The sequence below is a fragment of the Hemicordylus capensis genome, chromosome 1, assembly GCF_027244095.1.
Source record: "Hemicordylus capensis ecotype Gifberg chromosome 1, rHemCap1.1.pri, whole genome shotgun sequence".
Lineage (NCBI taxonomy): Eukaryota > Metazoa > Chordata > Lepidosauria > Squamata > Cordylidae > Hemicordylus > Hemicordylus capensis.
The window spans coordinates 430,074,226-430,097,933 of record NC_069657.1 but is presented as its reverse complement, the minus strand read 5'-3'; the positions used below and the strand labels follow the sequence as shown (position 1 = coordinate 430,097,933).

At 45.6% G+C, this 23,708-nt stretch overlaps 1 long non-coding RNA gene across 1 annotated transcript; it reads left to right on the top strand.

Annotated features, from left to right (window-relative positions):
* Positions 1-977: 977 nt before the first annotated feature.
* LOC128352114 (uncharacterized) lies at positions 978-22,515 on the top strand. The gene is made up of 4 exons (XR_008320212.1): positions 978-1,345; positions 19,275-19,361; positions 19,980-20,111; positions 22,044-22,515. It is a non-coding gene; the product is annotated as an uncharacterized LOC128352114 (long non-coding RNA).
* The last annotated feature ends 1,193 nt before the right edge of the window (positions 22,516-23,708 follow it).

The window sequence follows — 23,708 nt, the reverse complement described above, 5'->3', positions numbered from 1 at the left end:
ATTCATTCATTCATTCATTTGATTTATACACCGCCCCTCCAAAAATGGTTCAAGGTGGTTTACAACAAATAAAAACAACTAAAATCAATTAAAATCAAAACTAAATCAATTAAACCATTAAAATCATTTAAAACCAGCATTAAAAATCTAAACCATAAATCTAATTAAAAGCCTGGGTGAATAAATGTGTCTTCAGCACCTTTTTAAAAGTTGCCAGAGATGGGGAGGCCCTTATTTCATCAGGGAGCACATTCCAAAGTCCAGGATATTTAACATATTTGTATACCACTCAAAATGCAAGTCTCTGGGCAGTTTACAACAAATAACTAGTTAAGAACAATCATCTCCTGACTCACACTGTTTTCATCAAATCTGCAAGCCTCTAGTGTTGCACCTGATTTAAATTGGTTGCTTCTAACATGGAACTGGACCGGTCTTCCCACAGGCTTCTTACTAACTCAGAATGTACCTAGGGCAACTTATTTAGTCATTACATTTTAATTTCACTTTTTAGCCACCCATGGGCCCTCAGAGTACCACAAGTAAGAACCATAATGGGGCTATTCCAGAGGCGTAACGATAGGGGGGCAGGGGGGCATGTGCCCTGGGCACCATCTTTTTGGGTCACGTGGGGGGCGCCGCCATGACCCCCGCCGATCCAATTTTTTTAAAAAAACATTTTTTTGAAAAAAAAAATTTCAATACAAAGTTCTCCGGCTCAGCAGCGTCGGCGCCCCCTCCCCCACGAGCGCCAGCGGTCCCTTCTGCACACGCGCTCCCCCCATTGCTTTGCTGGGCTGGCCTGGCTGCTGGCTGGCTTGGTGGGTGGCGGGCACCGCGGCGGGCACCTTTCATGCATTGTTGCTCACTAGTGCTGCTGCACACACGTGGTGGCTGCTTGCTTCTCAGGCATCCCACAATTCACCGCTATGGAGCTCGGCTAATGGCTAACCGCCCTCCACCAAAGGCACATTCACCGCAGCTGCAGCGCGCCGCCAAAGCCCCAGCTCCGCAGCCCTGTGGCGCCTCCCTACCCCAAATAAAGGGCCATGCATTTTCCCGAGCCGGTGGGCGCTCCAGAGGGGTTTCTCTGCCGCTGGCATGGCACGGCCCAATTCCCTTGGAATCTGCCGGCTACGGCTACATTTACCTAGGCGCCCAACTGTTCCCAAACAAGATGGACCTTAGGCGCAACTTCGCCGGCGTTAGCAGGAGGACCAGAATCCTCCGCCTCTCTGCGCCATTTGTGTCTTGTGGGCACAATCAGGGAGGTCGGAGGTGGAAGAGGAAGGGAGAGGAGTTCAGTTGGCAGTGGTCTCCCCAAGAATCGGCATCAACCTCAGAGGTGACTATTGAAAGGAATCCTGGCGATTTTAGTGGCTTAATATTGTGGTAAATAATGTTGGGGTGGGGGATAGTGTGAGTGAAAAAATCGGATCCCCAAGAATCCCTTCGGTCAGTGCTGGCAACTCTAACCTGGACACTGGCTTTTCATTACAGAACAACATTTTGCTAAGTGGGCAGAGGTGAGCAGATCAGTATATGTTTATGGGGATTTTTTTTTTAAAGGTCCTAAGGAATATATGGTTCTCTGAGTTAGAAATATTTTATTTCCTCTGTGAATGCTTGAATTTGTTTTTGGTGAATTCTAAATAGCCTCTATATTTAACCCCAAAATGGATATATGTATTTCTGTCTTCAAGGATTATGTTATATGGTTGGTTTTTAAATCCTGTGGTAGTCTCTGAATGTGTGGTGTGCACCTTCATGTTGTGTATGGTGTGTATACATATTGATGGAAGCATGTATTTAATCTTAGATTTACAAACCCACATTTAGCCATGGAAGTTTTATTTACAAGTTGTGTTAAACATTGGAGTAAACAAATTGTTTTGCAGTTTTTATTTTTCTCTAAACTCAACAATAACAGCTATTATTGCTAGCTTGATGAACTGTGAATACTAATAAAATTATATCTGTTTTAATGGAATTACAATTAGTACATGGATTAAAAAGAATGGCATGAGGTGGACCAGAATGGGTAAAAAATTGTCAATTTGGAGTTCAATTAGACATTTCTTTTTAAAAAAGAGATACGCAAATGCAGAATTACTAATGGGCTTTACTAATGGGAATTACTAATGGTGAGGAAAAACCTAAGTATAATGTAGTGTGTATCATCATTGCATCATAATTCTGTTGTTTGAGATACAGGCCAACTCCACAGGGTTGTTGCTTGTGAGGAAAAACCTAAGTATAATGTAGTATGTTGGGGGGGCGGGGGGGCGGTGCCATTTCAGTGCTTGCCCCGGGCGCCGTTTTCCCTAGTTACGCCTCTGGGCTATTCTCATGATTAACAAAAATCGGGCTAGGAGAGCATAGCCCAATTTTTGTTAATCGTAAGAACCACCGGGCTCACAAGCGAGCCCTGTGGTTCTTGAGTGGCTAACCCGCTCAAGTAGCCTGCCCCTTAGCCCGGGCTATCTGCTTGTGAGTAGCTGTGGCATGCCACAGCGCCGTGGCTACATATGAGTAGACTCCCGACCGAGAGGTGAAAAGCCACCTCCCAGTTCGGGGGTCTCCCCAGTATGCCCTGCACGCTCGTGCAAGGCATACTGGGGCTTCCGGGGGCCGCGCAGCCCCTGCTCCCCCCAGCCCCCGCTGGCTCCATCACAGAGCCGGCAATTGTGTGGGTGGCCGATCCCGCCGCCCAGGGCTCCCTGCCTGGTCATCTGCGGGGAGAGCAGACTTAGCCCGCCCTCCCCGCAGTTTCAGCGAAAGCGGGTCTCACGGATCGTGAGATTGGCCTCAATATGGAACTGGAAAAGTTTGCTTAAAATCATCCCTGCATCAAAAATCATGTTCTACATGTAAAGCTTGGGACCAGGCTATTTAAGAGAGCACCTCCTTTGTCACGAACCCTCCCACCTTTTATGATCTTCTGGAGAGGTCCAGTTATGGTTGCCACCAGCTCGTCTGGTGGTGACTCAGGACCAGGCTTTCTCTGTGGCTGCCACAGGGCTTTGGAATATGCTCCTTGACGAAATAAGAGCATCTTCTTCTCTGTCTGTTTTCAGGAAGCCCCTCAAGACTTTCCTGTTCTCGCAAGCTTTTAATTAGAATTTTAATAATTTTAATAATTTGTTTTATATTTTTTAAATCGTGTTTTATGTATGTTTAACCTGTGATTTTTAAGGTTGGGATTTGTACACCACCTAGAGATTTACATATCAGGCAGTATAAAAATATGATAGATTGAGCATCATAACAATAATTTGAAGGGTTTTTTTATTTTAAAGAAGGAAATGAGGTTATTCATTCATTTTAATTATTTATTTAGGAAATTTCTAACCTGCCCTTTAGAAAATTATCTCAGCAACAATAAAAATTACAACATAAAACAGCAATCTAATTGTTTGTATTTACAATAATAAAAATTCAATATAAGATATTTTATACAATAAAAATACAATATAAACAATACAACAATAAATATGCAATATTAAAATATACAGCAAAACAAATAAAATACAGCACCACCTAGGAACATAAGAAATAAAATACAGCACCACCTAAGAACATATTAAACAGGTTAAAAGCCCATAGCAGCTAATAAAAGCCTGGGCAAATGATGTTTGAAAAACATTATGGCTGGCACCAGGTGAAACCTTAGAGAAGCCACTGCCAGTCAGTCTAGTCAATGAGCCAAATAGACCAATGGTTTCTAACTCCATATAAGGCAGCTTCCTAAGTTATGTCTGAGCTGCCCTCCCCGTCCCCCTGAGTAGGCCAATCAGGAGGAAGCCATGATCAACCAGGTGCAAGCTCCACCTTCAGAGCTGGAGTTAAACTCTGGTATGGTGTTGCTGCTGGACTTGGGGGAAATGGAGGGGGTCCTAAGGATGGGACAAAAGTCTTACTGGGGGCACTGGGTTCCGAATACTTCAAGGCTCTTCCAAGGGGCAATTGGCTGTGGTTGCTCTGGGTCTGAGGGACTTGGAGGAATGTTGGGATCAGGGATGTCTCCTGCTGTTCCCCCAACAGAGCCTCCTCCAGGTCAGAGTCTGGGTGAAACCCAACAAAAATCCTCCAGGAAGCTTGACCGACCGTGGGCTTAACTTCACTTGGCAAGTGTGTGTGTCTGTTATCAGCCATCAGATGTTTCATTCATCTTCTTAAAGCAGAAGCTTGGGGACAGAACCATAGCTCAGTGGGTGGCAGAGCATTTGCGTATTGTCAGTGTAGAGACCATACTGAGCGAGCTGGACCAGTGGTCTGACTTGGTATGTGGCAGCTTCCTATGTTCCTGCACTCCTGTTCAGGTCTCTTTTTATTTAGCTTTCTTCCATCTCTCAAATAGTTGTGGCTGACAGAGTGAGAGAAGGATAGAAATGAAGTAGCGGAATGACTTTAAATATATTAGTCCTAGTTAACAGACTTCCACTGTGAGTTAATCAATCACATCAAAATGAAATTTGTACAGAAAAGCCAAATTGCTTTTTAAAAAAGAAAAGAAAGAAAGCCAGCAAAGATGGCATCACAGACTACTTTCGCTTAGAGAGGGGAAAAGTCAAATAAGAAAGGAAGGAAAAAATTAAGGCTTGTTTGTTAGTTTGGCTGAGGCATTTGAAGTTATAGCTGACTTTGGAAGCATTTCTATATAGTGCTTGTGTTCGTTTTAATAGCATCCAAAAGCAGTCTGTCAGCTGGGAAAGTGTAATTAAAGCCAGAGAGCACTCACTGATTAACTGTGAGCGTCTACCCCACCTCCTGATATAAAAAAATGATTTCCAAGGAAACTGGCACAACTCACTGGACTTAATAATTCAGAAGTGCAATCTTCTCATGCATAGGATCGGATTGGCATGTTGGCCTGGAGTCTCCAGAAATCTGCAGCACTCTTCAAGTGACGATTGAAATCAATCCTGGAGATTTGAACAGCTTGTTATTGTGAAAAACAGTGGAAAAGATCCTGGGGGCAGGGGGAATCTCCAGGAAGCTTTAATCAGTTGGCAGGCATATAACAGGCATTTCAAGTATTAGTGACTGACATGATGTGCAGAGTTATGAAGCTGTAATGCTGTGTCCTGGGGCTGCTGTAAAATCAGAAGGCAGCCCCAGTGCTATTAGGAATGGGCAGTTGTGCAAGCAGGGCTACATCGTTTCCCCCTTTGTCACCAATGGGGGAAATGGCAGTAGCCATCAACATTACATTACAGCTCTGTAATGCTGCACTTAATGTTAGTAGCCACTGACAATAGTGTTAACTGCCTTGTAAGATTTTTAATAGGGATGTGCACAAATTGATTTTTTTCAATTTGATTTGTACCTGAATCGAATCACCTCCGATTTGTTTGGGGTCTGAATCTGGCCAGCTAGCACAGGGGCGATTTGTTTTCTTCACAACTCCTGAAAAAGGTAGATTTGGGTACAAATCATTTTGTACCCACATTGATTTGCACAGACAGCAGGCACAGGCAGTGATTCTCTCAGCAGCAGGAAGGGGGTGGGAAAAAAATTCTCTTCTCTTTTCCTCAATCAGGAAATCAGGAACAAAAAGCAGAGAATCCCCTCTAGGCAGCAGGCAGGCGAGGCAAAGCAAAGCTCCTCTGGCTCTCTCTCTCTCTCTTCCTACAAGGCAGGAAGGCAGAATGGTGGCTGCCTCCCTCCTTAAGTACATTTGAAAATCCCTCCTTCAATCACCCCCACCCTTGTCCCTTCTTTGACCCTTCCCCTAGCCAATGTGGGGTCAGTCACCCCTGGCAACACAAGATTTGAATGGAAATGAGCTGATCTGGAAACGGCGGGGGCGGGGGGGTCGCCAGCCAATCATGTACACTGTAAGTCACCAATCTAAAGCTTGGGAGCAGGGGATTTTCAGAATAATTTCCTGACACAAAATGGAGACAGCAAAAGAGATCACTACAAATAGGGGTCTGAATCTACGAATTTTTCAGGTCCAAAAACTAGGCGATTTGTTTTGTACCCGAATCTAGCCAGCTAGAAAGGGGCAATTTGTTTTGTCCACAAATCACCCAGAACAGGTAGATTTGGGTATAAGTAGTTTTTGTACCCAAATCGATTCACACATCCCTTATTTTCAACCTGAAAAAACCTTTTTGAAAATGTCACTGGATACAGCCATGCTTTTAGGCAAACCTAAAATTGCCCTCTCAATCCTGACCTAATTCAGTTGTTTAGACAAACATTTTACACAGCTGTAATCACCTGAAGACCCTGCTTGGTGTCTATTCAGACTCCAAGACTCAGAGTTCACACTCGGTTCAGTCACGCATAATCTAGCCCTAATTATGCTTTCCAGGAAATTACTTGAAACAGACATTAAAGTAACTGGCTTGTAATTTCCTTGATCCCTTCCCCACCCCGTACACTTTTTAAAAAATGCATTGTCTACCTTCCAGTTCTCTGGAACAGGGCCCAATTTTAGAGTCAACTTACATATATTTGTTACAAGGTGAACAATTCCCCATTTGAGTTCTTTAGGAATTTCTATGTGGATGCCTTCCAGATCGTGTGATTTATTCACTTATAATTTTTATTAGACCCCCTAGAACATAATGAGGCTGTGCTCATAGGCAGGCAAAACCAGGCTAGGGAAGCCCAGCCTGGGTTTTTTTGCCTGCTTGTGAGAACCGCCAGGAGCTGCAAGGGAGCCCCAGATGTTAGCCAGGGTTAAGGGTGCAAATGCGCCATTAACCCAGACTAACTTATTGTGTATCAGTGCTGCGTGGCTCTGCACAGCACCCACACACCAGCAGCCTCCCGGCCGGCATCAGAAACCTCCCCATAATGCAGTGTGCACTCGCATGGTGCGTTATGGGAGTTCCGGGGAATAATTTGTTATGGGGTGCCAGGGGCAGAGCTACCATTGGGCAAACGGGTTCAAAGAACCTGGGCTGGGCCCAATCAGGGGCCGCGCTTCACAGCTCCGACACATCCACTGTGTCTGACGTCAGACGGGGGAGTGCTGGTTTCGCTCCGGAGCAGGGGCCACGTGGCCCCCGTTCTGGAGTTAAATTGCTGTTACATTCACGGCGCGGCCAGGAGCGGCTCTTCCCTGTCTTTTAGGCAGGGAAGAGCCGCTCCTGGCTGCGCTACAAATGCAGTGCTAGCCTAAGTAGCTCCTGAAGGGGCTGCACTTTTAGGCAGGGAAGAGCTGCTCCTGGCTGTACTGCAAATGCAGCGCTAGCCTAAGTAGCTCCTGAGGGAACTGCCCCTTCAGGAGTTAAATGGCCGGTGCTGCATTTGTGGCATGGCCAGGAGCGGCTCTTCCCTGCCTAAAAAGGAGTGCGGCCAGGAGCAGTGTGGCCAGGAGCAGTTCTGCAGTGCGGCCAGGAGCGGTTCTTCCCAGGGAAGAGGTGCTCCTGGCTGCTTCATTTAGCACCCGAAGGGGCCACGCGGTCCCTTCGGGAGTTGGACTCCATCTCCCAAATGGAGACTTGTGGCTCCATTCGGGAGCCAGACCATGCCTTCCGCATCTCACAACAGATGCCGGGGTGGGGTGAGGGGCTGCTGCACACAGGCCGCTGGTGGTCAGGCTCCGTGCCTGGGGGTGGCTAACAAATAAAGTTTATTACTATTTTTTATTAATATTTCTGGGGGCCTCCCAGCCCCCAAACATCCCTGCTGCCGGCAGACCCGAGCAATTGTCTGGGCAGGTGATCCGCCTGCTCAGCAATGAGGAGAGGAACGTCTGCTGTGGAGGTAAGCTTTTCAAGGCTTCCTCCCCTTGCTCCTTCAAGCCCTTCTCATGGATCATAAGAAAGGGCTCAATCTCTTGTCACCTCTATTTACCTTAGTTCTTCAGATGTTCTATCTCTCTCCTTCCCCCAAGAAGATCAGTTCAGGCATGGGTGTCTGATGTATATATTCTGTAGTGAAGGCAGATGCAAATAATTCATTCAGCTTCTTTGTAATCTCATATGCTCCTTAAGCATCTCTATCACTCCCTTGTCATCTAGTTTAGAGGGTGGTGGCCTCCCAGCTCCAGACAGTCTTGGAGGAAACAGATTATCTAGACCCATTTCAAACTGGCTTCCAGGCTGGCTGTGGGGTGGAGACTGCCTTGGTCGGCCTGATGGATGATCTCCAACTGGGAATTGACAGAGGAAGTGTGACTCTGTTGGTTCTTTTGGATCTCTTAGTAGCTTTCGATACTATCGACCATAGTATCCTTCTGGAGGGGGTTGGGAATGAGAGGCACTGCTCTGCAGTGGTTACACTCCTACCTCTCAGGCAGGTTCCAAATGGTGTCCCTTGGAGACTGTTGATCTTCAAAATCTGAACTTTTGTATGGTGTCCCTCAGGGCTCCGTATTGTCTCCGATGTTGTTTAACATCTACATGAAACCGCTGGGAGAGATCATCAGGAGATTTGGTGCAGGGTGTTATCAGTATGCTGATGACACCCAAATCGATTTCTCCATGTCAGCATCATCGGGAGAGGGCATAACCTCCCTAAATGCCTGTCTGGAGTTGGTAATGGGCTGGATGAGGGATAACAAACTGAGGCTGAATCCAGATAAGACAGAGGTACTCATTGTGCGGGGTTGAAACTCGAGAGACAATTTTGATCTACCTGTTCTGGATGGGGTCACACTTCCCCAGAAGGAACAGGTACGCAGTGTGGGGGTGCTTCTGAATCCAAGTCTCTCCCTGGTGTCCCAGGTTGAGGCAATAGCCAGAGGTGCCTTCTATCAGCTTCAGCTGATACGCCAGCTGTGTGCATTTCTTGAGTTAGATGACCTCAAACCAGAGGTACATCTGCTGGTAACCTCCAGACTGGATTACTGCAATGCGCTCTATGTGGGGCTGCCCTTGTATGTAGTCTGGAAACTACAGTTGTTCCAGAATGCAGCAGCCAGGCTGGTCTCTGGGTCATCTAGGAGAGACCATATTACTTCTGTATTGAAGGAGTTACAGTGGCTGCCGATATGTTTCCGGGCAAAATACAAGGTGTGGGTCATAACCTATAAACCCCTAAACAGCTTGGGCCCTGGGTATTTAAGAGAATGTATTCTTCATCATGAACCCCACTGCCCATTGAGATAATCAGGAGAAGTCTGTCTCCATTTGCCACCTGCTCGTCTGGTGGCTACTCAGGGACGGGCCTTCTCCGTGGCTGCCCTGAGGCTTTGGAATGCATTCCTTAGTGAAATAAGAGCCTCCCCATGTCTGTCAATTTTTAAAAAGTCTTTAAAGACGCATCTGTTCACCCAGGCTTTTAACTGATACTGTTTTGATTGTTTTTAATATTGTTTTAGAATATTGCTTAACCATTGTTTAAATCGTTGTGTTTTAAATTTCTTGTTTTTGTTTTTAACTAATGTTTTAATGTTTTATCTTGTTGTAAACCGCCCAGAGACGTAAGTTTTGGGTGATATAAAAATATGTAAAATAAAGAAAATAAAGAAATAAATCTAACAATCCAACCACCTCCCTGATGGGTTTCCTGCTTCTGATGTATTTAAAAGAAGGTTTTATTGTTCATCTTCACATGTTTAGCCATACACGCCTCACATTCCTTTTTCATATCCCTTATTGTTGCCTTACATTTCTTTTGGCAGAATTTGTGTTCCTTTTTGTGATCCTAATTTTGGCAGAAATTCCATTTTCTAAAGGAAGTCTTCTTGCCTTTTACAGCTTCCTAGATTCTACTTGTTTGTCATGCTGCCTTCCCCTTGGACTTTGTGCTAGTCCTTCCCTTTTTTGTGGTATACATTCTAGCTGGTCTTGTATAATTGAGATTTTAAATAAACTCTGTGTTCTCAAGAGGTTTGACCTTCTTGACTTCCCCTTTCAGTTTCTCTTTCACCAGTCCCCATAGTTTTGAGAAGTTTCCTCTTCTGAAGCCAGATGTGTTTATGACTGACTTCCTTGGCAACTTGCATATTTGTTGAATTTGATAGCACTATGGTCACTGTTCCCTATCAGTTCTAACAACACACATATCTCACACCTTAAAAGGTGTAGCACAAAGGAATCATAGGAAGGGAGGAGGGATTCAGCCTGACTTTTATTTACGATCTCAGCAAACATTCTTAAATGCAGTGGCTTACGCTGTACCCCAATGATCCAAGAGTGGGGTGTGCACACACTTATTCTGTGCCTTTCCAAACTGCATCCACTCTACTGATGAGCTCGTATAGGTTCTGCCACTACTAAATATAGCATCATTGCTGTAGTGATGAGCCTCCCATTGGGAATAATGGATTGGCTCTTGAATTGGTGGGGTGCTGTGCTGTATGTAAGCCTGTGAGTATACAAAATGACATCAGCTGAAGAGGAAAATTACTCCTCATCATAAAATAAAGTTGTGCCGTCAAATCGGTGTGGACTCCTGGCGACCACAGAGCCTTGTGGTTGTTTTGGTAGAATACAGGAGGGGTTTACCATTGCCATCTCCCGCGCAGTATGAGATGATGCCTTTCAGCACCTTCCTATATCACTGCTGCGCAATATAGGTGTTTCCAGCAGGGATTCAAACTGGCAATCTCTTGCTCCCTAGGCAAGTTATTTCCCTGCTGTAGCCATTAGGTGGCTACTCCCATTTAAATTAAAGTTCAAGAGGACTCCTTTTAAGTTCAAGAGGATTGCTTTGAGTAATTTTCTTCATCATGTCAGCCAATGTCTCACTCCTCACAAAAACAAGATGGCGGGGGGAAACATGCAACTTGCCAGCAATGGTTATTATTGTCCTCACAGCAGGTTTTTCACCTTTGGTGTAATTCTGGCTTTGCAGTTTGCCTCATAAATGTATATTTCCATCAAATGCCAATCCAACCATCAGTTGGCTCCTCCTCATGCATTAAAAGAAATCCACATACATTTTTTAAAAAATTAGCAAACTGTTGCAGGAATTGGGTATGGTGGAGTGGCATGGGTGTTTACCAATTGGCAGCTTTTTCTCGATTCAAACTGAACCATGCTGAAAATGTGCAGATCTAGAAATTTGCTAGCTTGCTTCAGGGGTGGAGCCACCATTGGGCGAACGGGTTCAAAGAACCCCTTCCGCCACCAATCAGGGGCCATGAGTGTGGCCCCGGCCATGCCCCCCACATCTGACATCAGATGTAAGGGAGTTATTTTGGTCCCAAATGGGGCAGCATGGGCCATGCTGCACTGGCAGCACGGCCAAAGTGACTCTCCCTGCTTCAAAGGCAGGGAGAGCCGCTCCGGGTCTCGCTGCCAATGCAGCGGGGCCGAACACTCTCCCTCCCAAACGGGGCAGTGCGGCCCCATTTAGGAGAGAGAGATTGGCCTGCACTACATTGGCAGTGCAGCCGGAAATGGCTCTTCTTGCCTTTAAGGCTCTCCATCCCTTTAAGGCAGGGAGAGTCACTCACGGCCCTGTTTGGGAGGGAGACCACGTCCCCCCACATCTGAATTCAGATGCAGGGGCGTGGCTAGCCGAGCCTATGCATCTGATGTCAGATGCAGGGGGCGGGGCCACGGGGCCACGGTGGCGGCTGCACACAGGGCCGCCACCCACCTACGCTCTTGGCTGGCTTGCTTGTTTTACAAATTTGTATATCATTCATTGTTTCTGGGACGATGTACAAAACAAAGAGTATGTTTTCAAATGGTACTTAAAATATTATGTCTCTCTACACCTGAATTTCATTAAGACAGAACCCTAGAGTGTATTTCCCAAAGATTCACAGGCAAGCATACCAAGAAACATGGTCACTGTTACCAGAGCCAGGAAACAAATCCAGAATTCATGCCCCTCAAAGTCTTTCCAGGCAATATTTCCTTTAAGCAAGAAATGCACAGTCATTACTTATTTGTTGTGGGGAGAAGGCAGATATTTTCCTTTCACATTATGCTCCTTAGTGAGGATATCACACTCAAACTACAATGTAGCATTGGAAGAAAATGGTTATTCAACTCTGCCTTCCCACCAGCCGGTGCTGTTTTTGCAGATGTGATTGTCATACTCCTTTGCTCCATGGAGCTTATGCTATGGTGTTGTGTAGGGCTACATCTTGTCCCCTATACTTTTCGACATCTGCTTAAAGCTGCTGAGTGAGATCCTCCAAATATTTGGAGTCCTTCCAGAGGGCAATAAGCCACATGGTATGAGAGGTTTTGTACAAGTTCCAAGCACAGGTTTACTCACCCTCTGCATGCTTCTGTAGGCTTCCATCTTCCTTCCCAGCACAAATACACACTCTGTTCAGACCAAGCAGGGACTTTGCATGATTCATTTGCATATGAATCACTGTACCTGTGTACAGATCTGTACCTGTATACACTGTACACTCAAACAAGTCTTGAATGTAACCTCTGATCAGGGCTAGATTGTATAGATGTTGAGCAAAATGTATGAATTGGGCTACTATCCTCCTGGAATGCATTCACACCTTCCAGGTTGAACCCAGGCACAAATATTGGAGCTGATGGCCCCTGACGCAAATGAAGCTCCAGATTTTAGGAATGCTCATGCGCATGAAAATTATCATGAGACAAAGCTTTGTGCCTGAGCATGTCAATTCAACCATTATGCATGTTGCCTTTACTACATAAGTAAATTTTGACTGGGAGTAAATACATTCTGTTTTATCCATAATTCAGGTAAATCACATAGGGCTTGTAGGATACCAAGATATCCAGTTAAAAATAGGCTACATGAATTATTTCCCCTTTTATCTGCAATTCCAAAGATATATTCATGTTCCGTGTCTAAGAGTCACCTCCCCTTGGAAGCGATGTGTTCCCAAAACAGACGTGGAGCAAAGTTTTGCCATTTGGGATTTTTGCAAGGATAATGTGCATTCTGGAACATCTTCTGGCAAAAGGCCTCTCACAGCAAGAGCTTCACTAGCAGGGGAAAAGTGTGTGCGTGTTTCCTGAGGAGAAAATGTCATCTTTTCCCCTGAGGAGCTAGTGCCATTTTTCATAGCGAAAACAACTCTCCCTTTTCCATTGAGTAAAAAAGAACTTGCAGGTGTCTGTAGAAACTGAATGTGTGAGTTTGGGAGTGGGAAATCTCAATCAGAGGTCTGTGTAAGTGGAGATTTCTTAAGATACAGATGTGATCACAATCAGATTTTTAAAATATAATAAAAAGTGTTGTTGTTTTTAAACCTGTTAAAGGTAGAAAATTCAGGGGAAGGACAAAGACCAGGATGACAGGAACTGTCTGCCTGAATGATCTTTGGTATTGCAAAAGGTGAATCCAGATGTACATAATTTTAATGGTGAGGCCTCTGTGAAAGTGAAGTCACTGGCTGGCATACCAACTAACAAACTGCTTGCAGTAGCAAGCATTATGGAAATGCAGTGGGCACACACATACCATTCCAAGTGCCAGATGTGAGGATCTCCCTAGTCCAGGGTATCTTTGCTGCCACCCTTCAGATCTCTTTTGGCAGGAACTAAGAACAAAAATCACCTTCTCTCCACTCTGGTTTGTGTAATGGCATGGGTATTTCTTCTGGTGACATAGATGAGGAAATAAAATGTTCTTGTTCCTTGATCATTGTAACATAACAAGTGTTATTGTTTTAGCACAAGTTCTTAAAAGTGTGATAGTTACAAGGTGTAGTGGATTATAGACTTTGTCTGAGAGCAAGCTCACGTGAGGGAAAGAAATGCTGAATCATCTCTGCTGAGCTTTCTTGCAAAGGCTCCTCCTAAAACTCTTCTGTATTTCTAGTAGGTTCAAAAATGGCTGCCACCGCTGCCGCCGCCACCGCCCCCCCCCCACCCCAATTACAGAGCTGGAACTTCCCTGGGCTTGGGGTGGAATTCCCAGGGAAAATTCTCTTTATTTTGCTATTAGAAAAGTAAAAAAATCGTCCACGTGCAAGCCTACATGTGGTGAGAAAACTGGTAGTTGTTGAACGTCTGAGGATGTAATTGTACCAGAGTAAGTCCCCCATCCAGCCCCTCTTTCTCCTGAGTTAAAAACCCCACTCGGCAAGGCGTGTAAAAGAAAAGAACAAAAAAAGAGCACAGTTTTATTCAAATGCTACAGACTGCTGCTGTCTGAGGCTCTCTCAGCTTTTAGTTACAGGTAGAAATACACAGTCGGTTACAAGAATATTTATTTATTTATATTTATTGTTAAATTTATATACCGCCTTTCATTAAAATAATCATTTCATTAGAATACTTCAAAAAGTACCCCGGATGAAGTTGGGGTGGCACACTTTAATAATTGTGGTTGCCCATTTGCAAGGAATAGGTATGTAGGAAAATACAAAAGCACCGCAAAAGCTTACAGAGTCTTTTACAATGCCCTGGCAGGGCAGGCGAAGTGTTTCTTAGTTTAGTTACATTACAGGTAAACAATAATAAACCAGTATCAGGGATATACAAAGCACACACAAAAGAAACTGAAAGTCTAACGCAAAATCTGACTAAACAAACTTTCCCTAGACAAAACTTCCTGAAGCCAAAGCCCCGGCTTCCTTTGCCTTGAGCTCACCAAAACCCTGGTTGAGAATACAGACTTCCTGTCCTCCTGGTTTCCCAGGACCTGCAGAGACCTTTTTCTGCAGCCAGTTCTCATGGCCACATGTTCTCTCACCCCCAGCTTGCTTCTTCTAACAAAGAACCTCTCCTTCCTCCCAAAGGCTCTCTAGGTCCCACCCATCTGGTGTGCTCATTGGCTGATCACTGGAGTTCACCAGTCTGTCAGTCAGGACAGGATTCACTTCTGGCTAACTCTTTAAGGGAGGGGTGGCTGATCACTACACAAGGTTTCAATGTAAAAAAGCTTATTCGTTTCAGGATGTTGTCAAAAATCTTAATTTGCAACTTATAATAGTGTTCGTGTTTTTCATATAATGAACAATTGTGGTTCTTTCCTTATTTTCTTTCTTTACCTTGGAGTTGGAGAGCCTTGCTTGCTTATTATGTTTCTGACCTGCCACCTTTCTACAGACTATTAGTCTTTACACAGGTATTGGCTTTCTGAATCAGAGCAGATTTAACCCTTCCCTCTAATTAAGCCCTGCTTCTCTCTTCCTAGGAGAAGTCAACCCTGAACAGTATGCCTTTTTTCCTCCAAGTCTCCAGCTCACCTTCTCTTAGCTGTCTAACCAACTGTCCTCTAACTGATTTCTAACTTTTTCCTCTCTCACTAACTGTCTTCTCTCCTGCATCCCAATCAGGCTTTCTCTGACCTTCCTGCAGGGGTCTCACTACCACTGCTGCTACCAATCAACCTCATACACATACATACAACCAGAAGCGCCCCTAGGTAATTTTGGAGCCTGGACCTAAAGGCCTTTGGAGGCCCTGCTCCCCTGCAAATTCAGCATCATCATGCTCTGCCAGGCGACACCATCACCCAGAACCGACTACAGAGGATTGGGGGGGGCAGGGGCTGTGGAGGCCCTGGACTTTGGCCCCAAAGTCCCGGGGTAAGAGCACCTATGCATACAACTATAAACACACATAAATAACACCTTTCGAAATACAAAATGATACCCCGGCATTCTGCACATGTGGGGACTGCACATGTGGGAATGAGTGGGGACTTCTTGAGGAGCACTGCCTCTTCTACCAAAGGCCTCTGTCACCACAGAAACATGTCACAGCCCTCTATGACACGTTTGCGTGATGACAGAGGGCTGCAGGGGGAAGGGGGGGTGCTCTGCAAGAAGCCCCACTTGTTCCATGGTGCAACATGCGCGGAACACGGGCACCCAGAGTAGCACATGCATTTCTATTGCATCACCAAATGCCTGCTACTGCTTCATTCATTTGTCTGTCAGCAAATGCCTTCACTTTCAGTGAGATGACTCACTGTTAAAAGGATGTACAATCTGGATGCACCCTTTGCAATAGCTAGCATGTTCGATGGCTATTTCTAATGTTAGTCAGGATGTCAGCCAGCAGGCCACATTCTATGCAATGCAACAAGGTTGCGAGCACAATTGCACAACTACAAAATCGTGCAAAATGCATTTACACAAGAGTACTCCCATTGTAAATAATGCAATAGGCTTGTGCCCAAAACGTTTCGGAGGCCATTATGAGGGCCTCCGAAACATTTCGGCTCTAGGGGCCGTTTCGGTGCTTCGGCACCAGCGGGGTAGTCCTTTAAGGGCGGGGGAGGGTGCACTCAGCCCTCCCGGCGCATATCCCCCGCCGGTGCTCTGTTAATTTTAAGCCCTTCGGGGCGGCAGCATTCCTCCCTTCCGCCCCATTTTTGTCATTGGCCGGAAGTGGCCGGAAGAAGCAAGCGCGTGTGCGCCCGTTGCGGGGGTGCATGCGCCCGTCTGCCATGTGGGTGCACGCGCACCACGGGCGAACACGCGGTTACTTCTTCTGGCCACTTCCAGCCGACGACAAAAACAGGGCAGCAGGGAGGAATGCTGCCGCCCCGATTGGCTTAAAAGTAATGGAGCACCGGTGGGGGATATGCGGCGGGAGGGGTGAGTGCACCCTCCCCCGCCCTTAAAGGACTACCCCCACCGGTGCCAAAGAAACTTCGTGCACATCCCTATAATGCAATCATTATTGTGTAAATGTGCTTTGCACAATTTGTGTAGTTACGCAACTTTGCGCTTGCAAGCTCACAACAGAAATGTTGTGTTGCATCCTATGTGGACCACTGTGTTTTGCGGGGTCATGCAGTCTCCCACCACCACCCCCACTACACTGAATTCCAGGAACATGTTCTTCTGGTTTCATATAACATCTCAACTTTGTTTATGTAGCTTTATTTATATAGCTGTAACAATTGCTGCTGAAAATCCAGCCTGAGGTTTGGAGAACTAAAAAGCTTACTCACAACTTTGTCGTGTTCTAGTTGATCATGATCAAGTTGTTCATATCTTGTGGATTTTCCATGTTTGCTAATGGACCACCATGGCTGTGTGTGTGTTTGGCACAGGGGCAGCCCTTTCAAGAGGCAATGTGAGACAACTCCAGGTAGCAAATTACTGAGGTACCAGCAGGGCAGCAACATGCCCCATGCCCCGCTGCTGCCATCAGAGCAGCTCTTCAGAAGTGATCTGTTCAGTGCCCATTACAAGCATTGCAAGGAATGCCTCCTTTCACACCCCTTGCAGAGGTTGCAAGAAGCACAAGGAGAGAAGAGAAGGCTGCTGGCAACCTTCCCACCTCCATCCATGCCACTTTCAAAGCTTGCAGAGGTCAACTCTGAAAGGGAGCCGACCACCACGAGGGTCATGGGACAACACAGCATTTGGCACTTCACCTCAGGCATTGCCATATCTCGGGCGGGCCTCCCCATTGTGGTGTGTGTGTGTGTGTGTGTGTATAGGGCTCTACGGGCAAGTGATGGCGGCAATTTTGGAGGCAGCCACGCATGCCCACTGGCCATCTGCATGGCCCGGCCAGTGGGCATGTACAGCAGCCTCCAAAATGACCACTGCCACTGCAAAGAATGGCCAAAACCGACCCAATAGGGTCCAAAAATGACTGGGGGAAGGCTGACAGGGGGACATAAGGAGACCCCTTCTGCAGTTCGGTTTGTCTGGTTCTACTCAAACCGAACCGGGTTTTCCAGTTTTGTGCACACCCCTTGCAAAGACCACTGCAACCAGAGATGTGTGTGTGTGTGTGTGTGTGTGTGTGTGCGCGCGCTGGTCTTCAGAATGATGGCCTCCCATTGGGGGTGTAGAGTATGCTTTGCATGCAGAAGTTTCCAGAAAGAATCCTGACAGTGGTGGCTTTGGAATCCCAGAGGGTTGCTGCCAGTCAGTGTTGACACTACTAAGACAGATGGACCAACAGATTCAACAGAATGGCACTCTGGCAGCTTTCTATGTTAGGCAGCTTTCTATGTTAATTGCTTCTGCATTCATTCATTCATCCATCATATTTTTATACCACCTGATATGTGTATCTCTAGGCAGTGTACAAAATGTAAAATAATATTTAAAAATCAACACAGATTAAAATACATGAAACAATTAAAACAGTAGCATAAAACAGAAATAAAAGCAGCAGCACAAAACAAAACCATTTTTAAAAAAATAATTCTAATTAAAAGCCTGTGAGAATAGGTGAGTCCTGAGGGTCTTCCTGAAAACAAACAGAAGGAGATGCTCTTATTTCAGCAGGGAGCATATTCCAAAGCCCTGGGGCAGCCACCGAGAAAGCCTGGTCCTAGGTTGCCACCCAAAAAGCTGGTGGTAACCATAACCGGACCTCTCCAGAAGATCGTAACAGGTGGCAGGGTTCTTGACAAAGGATGCACTCTCTTAAATACCCTGAACCCAAGCCGTTGAGGGCTTTATAGGTAATAACCAGCACTTTGTATTTCACCCAGGAATATATTGGCAGCCAGTGTAGTTCCCTTAAAACTGGTGTTATGTGGTCCCTTCGAGTTGTCCCAGAGACCAATCTGGCTGCCACATTCTTTACCAATTGTAGTTTCCAGATTATGTACAAAGGCAGCCCCATGTAGAGCACATTACAGTAATCAAGCCTGAAGCCTACCAACAAATGTACCACTGTTTTAACGTCATTTACCTCCAGAAATGGACGTGGCTGAAGCCGAAGCCGAAGCCGATAAAAAGCGCTCCTGGCCACTGCCTCAACCTGGGAAACCAGGGAGAGCTTTGGGTCGAGGAGCATTCCCGAGCTATGTGCCTGATCTTTCAGGGGGAGTGTAACCCTGTCCAAAACAGGCAGATCTAAACCATCTCTCTAAACCATCTTCATTCCATTCTGCATAGATGTTATTACAGGTTCATTCAGTGTATGCAAGAGTCGTACACCACAGATCCACCCACCTATCTGTACAGCAGATGTGGAAAATTCTCAGCTACGCATAGCCCCAAGATGAAACATGGGAGATGGAGTACAGGGATGAGTGTCCCCATGGCTCATCATGCTTACGTGCTCATGACGCTGTCTCCTCCCCTTCCATCAGAGTTCTAATGTATGAATGAGACCACAGGAATCTTCTGGATATGCACCGTTAGGGCTTGTTCTGCTGCTATTCACAGGAATTTGCCTGGAAAACCTTAATTAAGATGAAAGCACCCACACACATATGTACACGTACACACACACACACACACAGTAAGCATTCATTAAACAGCTATATCATTTGATTCCACCAGGCATCAACAGCCAATTCAAACCTTTGTCAAGAGTTATTTAAAACTCTTCAGGCTGGCAGTTTTCACAACCTTCTCATAAGGACGGGTTGTCCTGCCAAGAGTAAGGTTAAAATGAAACTCATGCATGTTTGGGAACATCAACACATGTAGATGATTTAGAAACATGAAGTGCAACTATTTCTGCAATGTCTTTAATCAGGGATCTGTGAGATACCTGCCCAGACGTCACTTGGAGAAGAATGAAACTCTTAACCCCCTGGCAATGAACGTAGTTAAGAGGACAGAGGTGAGTCACTGTCTAGGGGCGTAACTATAATAGGGCAAGGGGAGACAGTTGTCTGGGGGCCCACTGCCTTGGGGGGCCCTCCAGAGGCAAGTCACATGACTGACTCCCCCAGCCACGCACCCGCCCGTGCTTCCTTCCGTTGTATTCATCCTCCGAAACTGATGTGAGTGTTAAGACCTGGAGCTACCAGAACAGCATGTCTTTCTCTAGTACCATTAAATGACTTGCATCGTCCACATTTATAAAACCTTTAAAAATATAATTTAGGATGATGTTCTATTGTGACACATAGGAGATATATAGGTGTGTGTGTGTGTGTGTGTGTGTGTGCGTGTGTGTGCACGCGCGCTTTTTGTTACCACTATTCAGCCTCTAAGATTTCTTTACTTCATGAGCTGAGCTTCGGTGGTGGGGGGGGAGGCATTTTAAAAATCTTCTCTCTGGGCCCACTCCAACCTTGCTACGCCCCTGTCACAGTCACATTTGACTCACAAATGAGACCACAATCATTGCATTGTTCACTAGCATGAGACTCAGTATTGCTACAAGAAAGGAGCCTGTTTCCAGGCAGTAACTTTTGAAAGCGTGATTTCACTCTCTTTCCACACACTTCTGCAGATATCCGTAGTCTTAGGCAGTGAGTGCTGGACCTGTGGCAGCCACCACGCGGGATGCCGGGCAGGCTGCCGCCGCCGCTGCTCACATCGACTTGCAGGTGCTGGTGGGATCTCCAGGAATAACTTCTAAAAGGTAGCTCTTGCCCATCCCCCACTTGCCAGCGCCACCCTCATCAGCCGCCACTGTGCACAGTGCAACGGAAATGCCTGTGTCTGCCCTTCCAATGTGATATTTCTTTCTTTTAAAAACACAAACATAACAACATTCAGTGGAATACAGGAAATTCTTTGGACTCCAAAACGATGACCTTAGGCTCCCCCAAATGTCCCACAACTTGATATCTCCATTCTCCTCAGGGAAACTACCCCTGGACAACCCATGTTCCGTGAACACGGTCACCCAATGGAGCTGGAGCTGAAGGGGCCGCCGTCTGGGGCCAGAGATTACTTTTTGGCTGTACTTGATTTACTTTTCTGGCTGTACACTCTGTGTACACTGTACATGAGTTGTACCAGTGTTGAACATAATATGTGAATAGGGTTTGTACCACAGATTTGAGGCTCTATAGCTAGGTTAACTTTCCTTCTTAGTTTCTTAGTCTTTAGCCTTTCATTTATAACTTTCAATTTGAAACCTTTAAAATGTGTGACTTTTAAATGTGGTTTTAGTCTGGTCTTTTAATTTTGTTTTATTTTTTATTGTTCTATATTTTATTAATGTTGTAAGCTGCCCTGAGTAGTAGCGTACTGGTGGGGCAGGGTAGAGACATTTTAAATAAATAAATAAATGCAGGTATAATCATTCATGAAGGATCGGAGAGACCACATCACCCCTTTGTTGAAAGAACTACACTGGCTGCCGATACGTTTCCGGGCAAAATACAAAGTGCTGGTTATAACCTATGGCTTAGGCCCTGGGTATTTAAGAGAATGTCTTCTTCATTATGAGCCCCACCGCCCACTGAGGTTATCTGGAGAGGTCCATCTCCAGTAACCGCCAGCTCGGTTGGTAGCCACACAGGGACAGGCCTTCTCGGTTGCTGCCCCAAAACTGTGGAATGCGCTTCCTTCTGAAATATGATCCTCCCCATCTCTGACCATTTTTTTTTAAAGCCCTTGAAAACCCACCTCTTCGCCCCAAGCTTTTTCAGCTTTTAAAATTTTAAGTTTTAAACTGTTTTTAATTTTTAGATTGCCTAAATTGTTTTGAGATTTTTGTGTATGTTTTAACTTGCTTTATGTTGTTGTTAACCACCCAGAGATGAAAGTTTGGGGCGGTGTACAAATTTGACAAAACCAACCAACCAACCAACCAAATAAAAATGTACGTGTGCACAGAGATGTAAGAAGGTGTGGTGGCCCTAGGACAGGATGGGGGCGGGGGCACACATATCCCTGCCACCACAGGGCATACTACCTTGCACCAGCCATGCCCCTTCTGCCAGCTTCAGCATGCTGACACAGGGGGTGTTGCCAGCACCAGGCATAGACATGTGGCCCATCCAGCTGGTGAACACTTTCTTCACCAGACCAGCTGGGTGCTTCTTTCCTCTCCCTCGCTGGCTGGATGAGCCAAACATCTGTTCATGTCACCAGCAATGCCCCCTGCATTGGTGTGCTGATGGAGACAGAAGTGCCAGCCCCCGGCAGAAGTGGGGGCACGTTGTGGGGGAGGTGTCCCCTGGTGCCCCTCCACATATACATACCCATGTGGCCCGGAGACATTTGTCCCCCCCTCCCCCTGTCCCAAAGTGACTGCAGTTGTACAGACACAATAGCACGCACACTTCTGTAAAATAGTCTCATTACCTCACATAATACCCCCAGAGAGAGAGAGACTATCCTCAAGGTGCTACAACACTACAACATTATGTCTTAATTGGACTAGAGAGACAGAAGCAGAGAGAGAAAGCAGAAGCACCTTGATGATAGTCTTTCTCTCTGGGGGTATTATGTGAAGTAATGAGACTATTTTACAGAAGTGTGCGTGCTGTTGTTTCACTTGTGTATTTGAAAATAAAGCATAAGGTGTTTGTTTGTTTTTAAACCCATAATTCTCCAACAGTCTCTTCTCCATAAGAAGTTAAGACACCAAGTCCCAAGTAGTGCTGGGCTCCTGGAACTTAATCACCACTTCAGGATTTGGGGAGTGTGCAACACAGCTAAGACCGTGACCCAGCACCTGCCTTGGCATAAGCTCAGAAGGCATTAGAATTGGTGGTGGAAAATTCCAAGGGCAGAATCATCCAGCTTTTTCCATCACAAGACCACTTTCGGTGATGAAGCGAAATGAAGCCATAAATGACTGGAAAGGAAATTACTCTTCCTCTTTGTTGAGTCTGCCAGTCAAGTGGAGAGGAAATTAGGTCAGCTGGAGAAGGAAAAGAGGCAAGGATCTGAAAATCTCAAAGATCTCTTGACCTTTAAAAACACCAGCGGCATGAAGAGCTCACTGTTGGAGGCATTAGAGTTGGTTCAATTTCCAGCACAGAAGGAGAATTCAAAATTGTAGGTTGGATTAAAGCATTCCTTCTTTAGGAGATGGTGATACTTTGACCACATAGTCCTACTCAACACAACACACTTCACTCTCTCTCTCTCTCTCTCTCTCTCTCTCTCTCTCTCTTAAGTTTATTTCCATGCCTTTTACTGAATAAGGCTGAATAATAGTTCATTTATGAAGACACCATTTCTCCAATTGCCTCCACTTCATGTGGGAGGAGAAGGATGTGGAAACCATTTTGACGATGAAGTCAAACAACCATCAGCAGCTTTGGGAAACTTTAGTTTGCAAGTGGTCAATTTGTGGCAAGTGCATTTAGGATGGACAACAAACCACAAAGACGGGGTGGGGGGAATAGCCTAGCCTGTTTTTGTTATTAACAATATTTACATAGCACTTTTTAATAACAGAGAAGTTTACAAAGCAGCTGACAAAGCAAACAGAAGTTGGCTCGCTGTCCCACAGAGCCTCACAATCCAAAGAGCATCACAAGGAAGACACCAGCAACAGCAAGGATACTGTGCTGCGATAAACAGGGACCATTGTTCTCCTCCTGCTACGTAAAAGAGAGCCACCACTTTAAAAAGGTGCCTCTTTGCTCAATTATCAGGGCTCAATTACCACTTTTAAAAGGTGCCTCTTTGCTCAATTATCAGGGGCTAAATGAGCAAGGATGACAACAAGGATGACCTTTGCCTGAGGGGCAACTCATTTATTCATTATTTATTTATTTAGAATTATTCACTTCCCGCTTTTCAGCAGCAATAGAATAGTGTCTTCTCAACACAGCTTTTATAACACAAAAGAGAAGAGAAGGGACTCACAAGCACAAAGGGACTCACAAGCACAAAAGAGACACCAGCAATAGCTACTAGGAGGGACTCCATGCTGGCTACAATAGAGACCGTTGCTCTCCCCCTGATCAATACAAGAGAGCTGCCACTTTAAAAGGTGCCACTTTATCTAGTTAGCAAGGGCTACACAAACACATTTCATCCTTCATCTTTAAAAACAACAACAACAAAGGAAACCTCAAAGGGCTAGACTAAATGTGACATTAAATATGGTACCATATTTCTTATCTTTTTGGGTTTTTTTAAGACTGAGACCACAAAGCAGGAGAATAGTATAGGGGATATTGGAGTCACCGCTCCAGTTGCATCCTCTGCTTGCTCCTTCTATCCTAGTGACAACTAGGGGCATTCAGAGTAGAGAGAATGAGGAAGG